The following is an 11154-nucleotide window of genomic DNA, read 5'->3' as shown; positions in this document are numbered from 1 at the left end:
GGTTCGCAAGCATCAAGTGATTCATAATAAAGTGATTCCAAAATTCCATCAGCATGGAGTTTCTTCATGCGCTTTACACCAATATGACCTAAACGGCAGTGCCACAAATAAGTTTCACTATCATTATTAACTTTGCATCTGTTGGTTTCAATATTATGAATATGTGTATCACTACGATCGGGATCCAACGAACCATTTTCATTGGGTGTGTAACCATATAAGGTTTTATTCATGTAAACAGAACAACAATTGATTCTCTTACTTAAATGAATAACCGTATTGCAATAAACATGATCAAATCATATTCATGCTCAACGCAAACTCCAAATAACACTTATTTAGGTTCAACACTAATCCCGAAAGTATAGGGAGTGTGCGATGATGATCATATCAATCTTGGAACCACTTCCAACACACATCATCACTTCACTCTTAACTAGTCTCTGTTCATTTTGCAACTCCTGTTTCGAGTTACTACTCTTAGAAACTGAACCAGTATCAAATACCGAGAGGTTGCTACGAACACTAGTAAAATACACATCAATAATAAGTATATCAAATATACCTTTGTTCACTTTGCCATCCTTCTTATCCGCCAAATACTTAGGGTAGTTCCGCTTCCAGTGACCAGTCCCTTTGCAGTAAAAGCACTTAGTCTCAGGCTTAAGACTAGACTTGGGCTTCTTCACTTGAGCAGCAACTTGGTTGACATTCTTCTTGAAGTTCCCTTTCTTTCCCTTTGCCCTTTTCTTGAAACTAGTGGTCTTGTTAATCATCAACACTTGATGCTCTTTCTTGATTTCTACCTTCATTGATTTTATCATCATGAATAGCTCGGGAATCGTTTTCATCATCCCTTGCATACTATAGTTCATCACGAAGTTCTACTAACTTGGTGATGGTGACTAGAGAATTATGTCAATCACTATTTTATCTGGAAGATTAACTCCCACTTGATTCAAGCGATTGTAGTACCCAGACAATCTGAACACATGCTCACTGCTTGAGCTATTCTCCTCCATCTTTTAGCTATAGAACTTGTTGGAGACTTCATATCTCTCAACTCGGGTATTTTCTTGAAATATTAACTTCAACTCCTGGAACATCCATATGATCCATGATGTTCAAAACGTCTTTGAAGTCCCGATTCTAAGCTGTTAAGCATGGTGCACTAAACTATCAAGTAGTCAACATATTGAGCTAGCCAAACGTTCATAACGTCCGCCTCTACTCCTGCAATAGGTCTGTCACCTAGCGGTGCATCAAAGACATAATTCTTCTGTGCAGCAATGAGGATAATCCTCAGATCACGGATCCAATCCACATCATTGCTACTAACATTTTTCAACATAATTTTTCTCTAGGAACACAATAAACTGGGAGCAACATCGCGAGCTATTGATCTACAACATAGATAAGCTAATACTACCAGGACTAAGTTCATGATAAATTAAAGTTCAATTAATCATATTACTTAAGAACTCCCACTTAGAAAGATATCCCTCTAATCCTCTAAGTGATCACATGATCCAAATCAACTAAACCATGTCCGATCATCACGTGAGATGGAGTAGTATCAATGTTGAACATCAATATGTTGATCATATCTACTATATGATTCACGCTCGACCTTTCGGTCTCTGTGTTCCGAGGCCATATCTGTTATATGCTAGGCTCGTCAAGTTTAACCTGAGTATTCCGCATGTGCAACTATTTCGCACCTGTTGTATTTGAACGTAGAGCCTATCACACCCGATCATCACGTGGTGTCTCAGCACGAAGAACTTTCGCAACGGTGCATACTCGGGGAGAACACTTATACTTTGATAATTTAGTGAGGGATCATCTTATAATGCTACCGTCAATCAAAGCAAGATAAGATGCATAAAAGATAAACATCACATGCAATCAATATAAGTGATATGATATGGCCATCATCATCTTGTACTTGTGATCTCCATCTCCGAAGTACCATCATGATCACCATCGTCACTGGCGCGACACCTTGATCTCCATCGTAGCATTGTTGTCGTCTCACCAATCTTATGCTTCCACGACTATCGCTACTGCTTAGTGATAAAGTAAAGCATTACAGCGCGATTGTATTGCATACAATAAAGCGACAACCATATGGCTCCTGCCAGTTGCCGGTAACTCGGTTACAAAACATGATCATCTCATACAATAAAATTTAGCATCATATCTTGACCATATCACATCACAACATGCCCTGCAAAAACAAGTTAGACGTCCTCTACTTTGTAGTTGCAAGTTTTACGTGGCTGCTATGGGCTTAGCAAGAACCCTTCTTACCTACGCATCAAAACCACAACGATAGTTTGTCAAGCTGGTGTTGTTTTAACCTTCGCAAGGACCGGGCATAGCCACACTTGGTTAAACTAAAGTTGGAGAAACTGACACCCGCCAGCCACCTGTGTGCAAAGCACGTCGGTAGAACCAGTCTCGCGTAAGTGTACGCGTAATGTCGGTCCGGGCCGCTTCATCCAACAATACCGCCGAACCAAAGTATGACATGATGGTAAGCAGTATGACTTATATCGCCCACAACTCACTTGTGTTCTACTCATGCACAACATCAACGCATAAAACCTATGCTCGGATGCCACTGTTGGGGAACGTAGTAATTTCAAAATTTTCCTACGCACACGCAAGATCATGGTGATGCATATCAATGAGAGGGGAGAGTGTAGTCCACGTACCCTCGTAGACCGAAAGCGGAAGCGTTATAACAACACGGTTGATGTAGTCGTACGTCTTCACGGCCCAACCGATCAAGCACCGAAACTACGGCACCTCCGAGTTCTAGCACACGTTCAGCTCGATGATGATCCCCGGACTCCGATCCAGCAGAATGTCGGGGAAGAGTTCCGTCAGCACGACGGCGTGGTGACGATCTTGATGTTCTACCGTCGCAGGGCTTCACCTAAGCACCGCTACAATATTATCGAGGATTATGGTGGAGGGGGGCACCGCACACGGCTAAGAGATCAATGATCAATTGTTGTGTCTAAGGGGTGCCCCCCTGCCCCCGTATATAAAGGAGCATGGGGGAGGCAGCCGGCCTAGGAGGAGGGTGCGCCAAGGGGGGGGGGAGTCCTCCTCCCACCGGGAGTAGGACTCCTCCTTCCCTTGTTGGAGTAGGAGAGAAGGAAAGAGGGGGAGAGGAACAAGGAAAAGGGGGCTGCACCCCGTGTCCAATTCGGACCAGAGGGGGGGCGCACGCCTCCTTCCTTTTGGCCTCTCTCCTCTATTCCGTATGGCCCAATAAGGCCCATATACTCCCCGGCGAATTCCCGTAACTCTCCGGTACTCCAAAAAATACCCGAATCACTCGGAACCTTTCCGATGTCCGAATATAGTCGTCCAATATATCGATCTTTACATCTCGACCATTTCGAGACTCCTCGTCATGTCCCTGATCTCATCCGGGACTCCGAACTCCTTCGGTACATCAAAACTCATAAACTCATAATATAACTGTCGTCGAAACCTTAAGCGTGCGGACCCTACAGGTTCGAGAACAATGTAGACATGACCGAGACACGTCTCCGGTCAATAACAAATAGCGGAACCTGGATGCTCATATTGGCTCCCACATATTCTACGAAGATCTTTATCGGTCAAACCGCATAACAACATACGTTGTTCCCTTTGTCATCGGTATGTTACTTGCCCGAGATTCGATCGTCGGTATATCAATACCTAGTTCAATCTCGTTACTGGCAAGTCTCTTTACTCGTTCCGTAACACATCATCCCGCAACTAACTCATTAGTTGCAATGCTTGCAAGGCTTTAAGTGATGTGCATTACCGAGAGGGCCCAGAGATACCTCTCCGACAATCGGAGTGACAAATCCTAATCTCGAAATACGCCAACCCAACAAGTACCTTCGGAGACACCTGTAGAGCACCTTTATAATCACCCAGTTATGTTGTGACATTTGGTAGCACACAAAGTGTTCCTCCGGTAAATGGGAGTTGCATAATCTCATAGTCATAGGAACATGTATAAGTCATGAAGAAAGCAATAGCAACAAACTAAACGATCAAGTGCTATGCTAACGGAATGGGTCAAGTCAATCACATCATTCTCTAATGATGTGATCTTGTTAATCAAATGACAACTCATGTCTATGGCTAGGAAACTTAACCATCTTTGATTCAACGAGCTAGTCAAGTAGAGGCATACTAGTGGCATACTGTTTGTCTATGTATTCACACATGTATTATGTTTCCGGTTAATACAATTCGAGCATGAATAATAAACATTTATCATGATATAAGGAAATAAATAATAAATTTATTATTGCCTCTAGGGCATATTTCTTTCAATGGTAGGGTACGAAACCACCTCAAAGTTATTCTTTCCAATCAATCTGTTGGGCTATTCCTATAAGTGTCACAAACAGCCCTAGAGTTCGTACTAGAATAACACCTTAAGACACGCATCAACCAAAACCCTAATGTCACATCAAGTATCCGCGGGTATGATTATACGATATGCATCACACAATCTCAGATTCATCTATTCAACCAACACATAGGACCTCAAGGAGTGCCCCAAAGTTCTACCGGAGAATCACGACGAAAACGTGTGCCAACCCCTATGCATAGGTTCATGGGTGGAACCTGCAAGTTGATCACCAAAACATACATCAAGTTAATCACGTGGTATCCCATTGTCACCATAGATACGCACGGCAAGACATACATCAAGTGTTCTCAAATCTTTAAAGACTCAATCCGATAAGATTACTTCAAAGGGAAACTCAATCCATTACAAGAGAGTAGAGGGGGGAAGAAACATCATAGGATCCAAATATAATAGTAAAGCTCATCATACATCAAGATCGTACCACCTCAAGAACACGAGAGAGAGAGAGAGAGATCAAACACATAGACACTGGTACATACCCTCAGCCCCGAGGGAGAACTACTCCCTCCTCGTCATGGAGAGCACCGTAATGATGAAGATGGCCACCGGAGAGGGATTGCCCCCTCCGGCAGGGTGCCGGAACGGGTCTAGATTGGCTTTCGGTGGCTACGGAGGCTTCTGGCAGCGGAACTCTCGATCTAATCTCTGTTCTGGAAGTTTAAGGGTATATGGAGATATATAGGCGGAAGAAGTACGTCGGTGGACCGAAGGGGGGGGCACGAGGCAGGGGGCGCGCCCTAGGGGCGGCACCCCCACCCTCGTGAGCTCCTCCCTTCTCTCCTGACGTGGGGTCCAAGTCCATCCGGTAGCTTTCCTTCCAAAATAACTTCTCCAGTTGATTTTGTTCCGTTTTGACTCCGTTTGATATTCCGTTTCTTCGAAACACTGAAATAGGCAAAAAAACCGCAAATCTGGGTTGGGCCTCCGGTTAATAGGTTAGTCCCAAAAATAATATAAAAGTGGATAATAAAGCCTAATATTGTCCAAAACAGTATATAATATAGCATGGAGCAATCAAAAATTATAGATACGTTGGAGATGTATCAAGCATCCTCAAGCTTAATTCCTGCTCGTCCTCGAGTAGGTAAATGATAAAAACAGAATTTTTGATGCGGAGTGCTACTTGCAATAATTTCAATGTAATTCTTCTTAATTGTGGTATGAATATTCAGATTCGAGAGATTCAAGACAAAAGTTCATATTGACATAAAAATGATAATACTTCAAGCATACTAACTAAGCAATCATGTCTTCTCAAAATAACATGGCCAAATAAAGTTCATCCCTACAAAATCATATAGTTTAGTCATGCTTCATTTTCGTCACACAAGAATGCTCTCATCATGCACAACCCCGATGACAAGCCAAGCAATTGTTTCATACTTTAGTAATCTCAAACCTATAAACTTCCACGCAATACATGAGCGCGAGCCATGGATATAGCACTATGGGTGGAATAGAATATAATGATGGGGGTTATGTGGAGAAGACAAAAAAGGAGAAAGTCTCACATCAACGAGGCTAATCAATGGGCTATGGAGATGCCCACCGATTGATGTTAATGCAAGGAGTAGGGATTGCTATGCAACGGATGCACTAGAGCTATAAATGTATGAAAGCTCAACAAAAGAAACTAAGTGGGTGTGCATCCAACTTGCTTGCTCACGGAGACCTAGGGCACTTGAGGAGGCCCATTGTTGGAATATACAAGCCAAGTTCTATAATGAAAAATTCCCACTAGTATATGAAAGTGATAACATGAGAGACTCTCTACTATGAAGATCATGGTGCTACTTTGAAGCACAAGTGTGGTAAAAGGATAGTAACATTGTCCCTTCTCTCTTTTTCTCTCATTTTTTTGGGCCTTCTCTTTTTTATGGCCTTTCTCTTTTTTTGGGCCTTCTCTTTTTGTATGGCCTTTCTCTTTTTTTCTTTTTTTATTTATTCCTCACTTGGGACAATGCTCTAATAATGACGATCATCACACTTCTATTTATTTACAACTCAATGATTACAACTCGATACTAGAACAAAGATGACTCTATATGAATGCCTCTGGCGGTGTACCGGGATATGCAATGAATCAAGTGTGACATGTATGAAAAATTATGGACGGTGGCTTTGCCACAAACACGATGTCAACTACATGATCATGCTAAGCAATATGACAATGATGAATGTGTCATGATGAACGGAATGATGGAAAGTTGCATGGCAATATATCTCGGAATGGCTATGGAAATGCCGTAATAGGTAGGTATGGTGGCTGTTTTGAGGAAGATATAAGGAGGTTTATGTGTGAAAGAGTGTATCATATCACGGGGTTTGGATGCACCGGCAAAGTTTGCACCAACTCTCAATGTGAGAAAGGGCAATGCACGGTACTGAAGAGGCTAGCAAGGACGGAAGGGTGAGAGTGCATATAATCCATGGACTCAACATTAGTCATAAAGAACTCACATACTTATTGCAAAAATCTTCAAGTCATCAAAAACCTCGATACTACGCGCATGCTCCTGGGGGGATAGATTGGTAGGAAAAGACCATCGCTCGTCCCCGACCGCCACTCATAAGGAGGACAATCAATTAACACCTCATGTTTCAAATTTGTTACATAACGTTTACCATACGTGCATGCTACGGGACTTGCAAACTTCAACACAAGCATTTCTCAATTTCACATCTACTCAACTAGCACGACTTTGATATTATTACCTCCATATCTCAAAACAATCATCAAGCATCAAACTTCTCTTAGTATTCAATACACTCATAAGAAAGTTTTATTATTGATCTTGTATACCTAGCATATTAGGATTTTAAGAAAATTACCATGCTATTTAAGACTCTCAAAATAATATAAGTGAAGCATGAGAGTTCATCTATTTCTTCAAAATAAAACTACCACCAGGCTCTAAAAGGATATAAGTGAAGCACTAGAGCAAATGACAAACTACTCCGAAAGACATAAGTGAAGATCAATGAGTAGTCGAATAATTATGCAACTATGTGAAGACTCTCTAACATTTAATAATTTCTGATCTTGGTATTTTATTCAATCAGCAAGCAAAGCAAAATAAAATGACATTCTAAGAATGGCAAACATCATGTGAAGAAGCAAAAACTTAGGATCAACTGAAACTAACCGATAGTTGTTGAAGAAGAAAGGTGGGATGCCAACTGGGGCATCCCCAACCTTAGATGCTTGAGACTTCTTGAAATATTATCTTGGGGTGCCTTGGGCATCCCCAAGCTTGAGCTTTTGTGTCTCCTTAATTCCTCTCATATCACGGTCTCCCTAAATCTCAAAAGCTTCATCCACACAAAACTCAACAAGGACTCGTGAGATAAGTTAGTATAAACCATTGCAAAAACCTTATCATACTCTACTGTAGAAAATCACTAAAATTATTATTCAACATTGCATACTAAATTTCTCTGCATATTTAATAGTCCTATCCTCAAATAGGATCATTAAAGAAGCAAACATAGGCAAACAATGCAAACATAACAGCAATCTGCCTAAACAGGATAGTCTGTAAAAAATGCAGCAACATCCATACTTCCCTAGCTCCAAAAATTATGAAAGAAAATTCCCACTGTAGTAAATTTATCATATCTTAATATGCAAAAGGTTTCAACATTTTATCACATTCTGAATTTTCTAGGGAATTATTGCAACATCAGTAAACTTTCTGTTTTCAAACGGCAACATGTGGACTTCTAAAATAGGCATAGTAAAGGCTATCAATGCCACTTTTATGGAAATAAAAGATGAAAAAAATTGTTCTAAATAAAATAAAGCAAATCCTAACAAAATAAATTGACGCTCCAAGCAAAACACATATCATGTGGTGAATAAAAATATAGCTCCAAGTAAAGTTACCGATGAACGAAGACGAAAGAGGAGATGCCTTCCGGGACATCCCCAAGCTTTGGCTCTTGGCTATCCTTGAATATTACCTTGTGGTGACTTGGGCATCCCCAAGCTTAGGCTCTTGCCACTCCTTATTCCATATTCCATCGAATCCTTATCCAAAAGTCGAAAACTTCACAACACAAAACTTAACAGAAAACTCGTAAGCTCCGTTAGTATAAGAAAATAAATCACCACTTCAAGGTACTGTAATGAACTCATTATTTATTTATATTGGTGTTAAACCTACTGTATTCCAACTTCTCTATGGTTTATAAACTCTTTTACTAGCCATAGATTCATCAAAATAAGTAAACAACACATGAAAAACAGAATCTGTCAAAAACAGAACAGTCTGTAGTAATCTGGATCAAACGTATACTTATGGAACTCATAAAATTCTCAAATAAATTTCTGGACCTGAGGAATTTATCTATTAATCATATTGAAAAATAATTAACTAAATATCACTCTCCAAATAAAAATGGCAGCAATTCTCGTGAGCGCTAAAGTTTCTGTTTTTTACAGCATGATCAACAAGACTTTTCCCAAGTCTTCCCAAAGGTTCTACTTGGCACGAACACTAATTAAATGCATAAAACCACATCTAAACAGAGGCTAGATGAATTATTTATTACTAAACAGGAACAAAAATCAAGGAATAAAAATAAATTTGGTTTGCCTCCCAACAAGCGCTATCGTTTAACGCCCCTAGCTAGGCATGATGATTTCAACGATGCTCACATAAAGGATAAGAACTGAAACATAAAGAGAGCATCATGAAGAATATGACTAGCAAATTTAAGTCTAACCCACTTCCTATGCATAGGGATTTTGTGAGAAAACAACTTGTGGGGACAAGAATCAACTTGCATAGGAAGGTAAAACAAGCATAACTTCAAAACTTTAAGCACATAGAGAGGAAACTTGATATTATTGCAATTCCTACAAGCATATGTTCCTCCCTCATAATAATTTTCAGTAGCATAATGAATGAATTCAACAATATAACCATAACCTAAAGCATTCTTTTCATGATCTACAAGCATAGAAATTTTATTACTCTCCACATAAGCAAAATTCGGGATAGTGGGAGTATCATAAGAGACTTGGATACTATAAATTGTTTCCACATTAAAAGAGTAATGTTCAGAAAAGGGGTAACCATAATCATGAAAAGTTTTATAAATATAATCCTCGCTACTTTTTATAGCATATGTATCATCACAATAATTATCATAAGTAGGAGGCATGTTATTATCATTATAAATTTGCATATCGAAACTTGGGATACTAAAAATATCATATTCATTAAGCGTAGCATCCCCAAGCTTGGGACAAACATTAATTGCAGCAAAAATATTCTCAAAAACATCATCTTCATCAAACATAGCATCCCCAAGCTTGGGCCTTTTCATATTATAAGCATAATCACTCTCATCATTCATAGTATGGATAGCACCAATAGTATTGCAATTATCATATTCTTCCAAGCAAGTGCCAAAAAGATTTTCAAGATCATAAGAAGTATCATTATCTTCCACAATAATATTTTCATGAGGCACAATAGTAATAGGAGCAGCATTATTTGAGAGAGATTTATTTTTACCTCTCTTCCTTTTTCTTTTCTTCTTCTTCACCACATCATGTGTGGGTTCAACCCTCTTTCTAGAGCTCCTTATTAATGAGATTGGTTGAATAGGAGGCTCCTCCTCGTTACCTGATTCATCATAAGATATAATAGGAGGGTATTGGGAAGCCTCTTCCCTTTCATTAGTATTCTCTTCATCTTCTATTTGTTTTCTTTTCTTTATGTAGTTGGCAATATAAGGATTTTCAATACAATTCACCGCACAATACATATAAATTTTCTCTAGATCAAAATCAAGAAATCTATCAAGATTAAACTTTGGAATACCCTCAGTTATACGTTTCATTTCCTCATACCCCAAAAGAAGACTAAGCTCTGTATGATGCTCAAGGGTAATCAAATTATCACAATTTTTGGATACGATTCGGTCATGAAACAATTTGCATTGGAGATTTAAATGACCATGTTCATTGCAAAGTGTTGGGGAACGCAGTAATTTCAAAAAATTTCCTACGCACACGCAAGATCATGGTGATGCACAGCAACGAGGGGGAGAGTATGATCTACGTACCCTTGTAGATCGCAACGGAAGCGTTGACACAACGTAGAGGAAGTAGTCGTACATCTTCTTCCCGATCCGACCGATCCAAGTACCATTACTCCAGCACCTCCGAGTTCTTAGCACACGTACAGCTCGATGACGATCCCCGGGCTCCGATCCAGCAAAGCTTCGGGGAGGAGTTCCGTCAGCACGACGGCATGGTGACGATCTTGATGTTCTACCGATGCAGGGCTTCGCCTAAGCACTACAACGATATGATCGAGGTGGAATATGGTGGCAGGGGGCACCGCACACGGCTAAGGAACGATCTCAAGGATCAACTTGTGTGTCTTAGGGTGCCCCCTGCCCCCGTATATAAAGGAGGGAGGGGGAGGTGCGGCCGGCCCCCAAGGGGTGCGCCAGGAGGAGTCCTACTCCCACCGGGAGTAGGACTCCCCTCCACTTGCCTTGTTGGATAAGGAAAAGAGGGAGGAAGAAGAGGAAAGGGGGGCGCCGCCCCCCCCCCCCCCTTCCTTGTCCTATTCGGACTAGGGGGGAGGGGGCGCGCGGCCTGCCCTGGCCGGCCCCTCTCTTCTCCCTTATGGCCCATGTAGGCCCATAAACCCCCGGGGGGGTTCCGGTAACCCCCC

The sequence above is a fragment of the Triticum urartu genome, chromosome 4A (genome assembly GCF_056163025.1).
Source record: "Triticum urartu cultivar PI428250 chromosome 4A, HENAU_Tu73, whole genome shotgun sequence".
Lineage (NCBI taxonomy): Eukaryota > Viridiplantae > Streptophyta > Magnoliopsida > Poales > Poaceae > Triticum > Triticum urartu.
Note: the sequence above shows the minus strand (reverse complement) of the source record.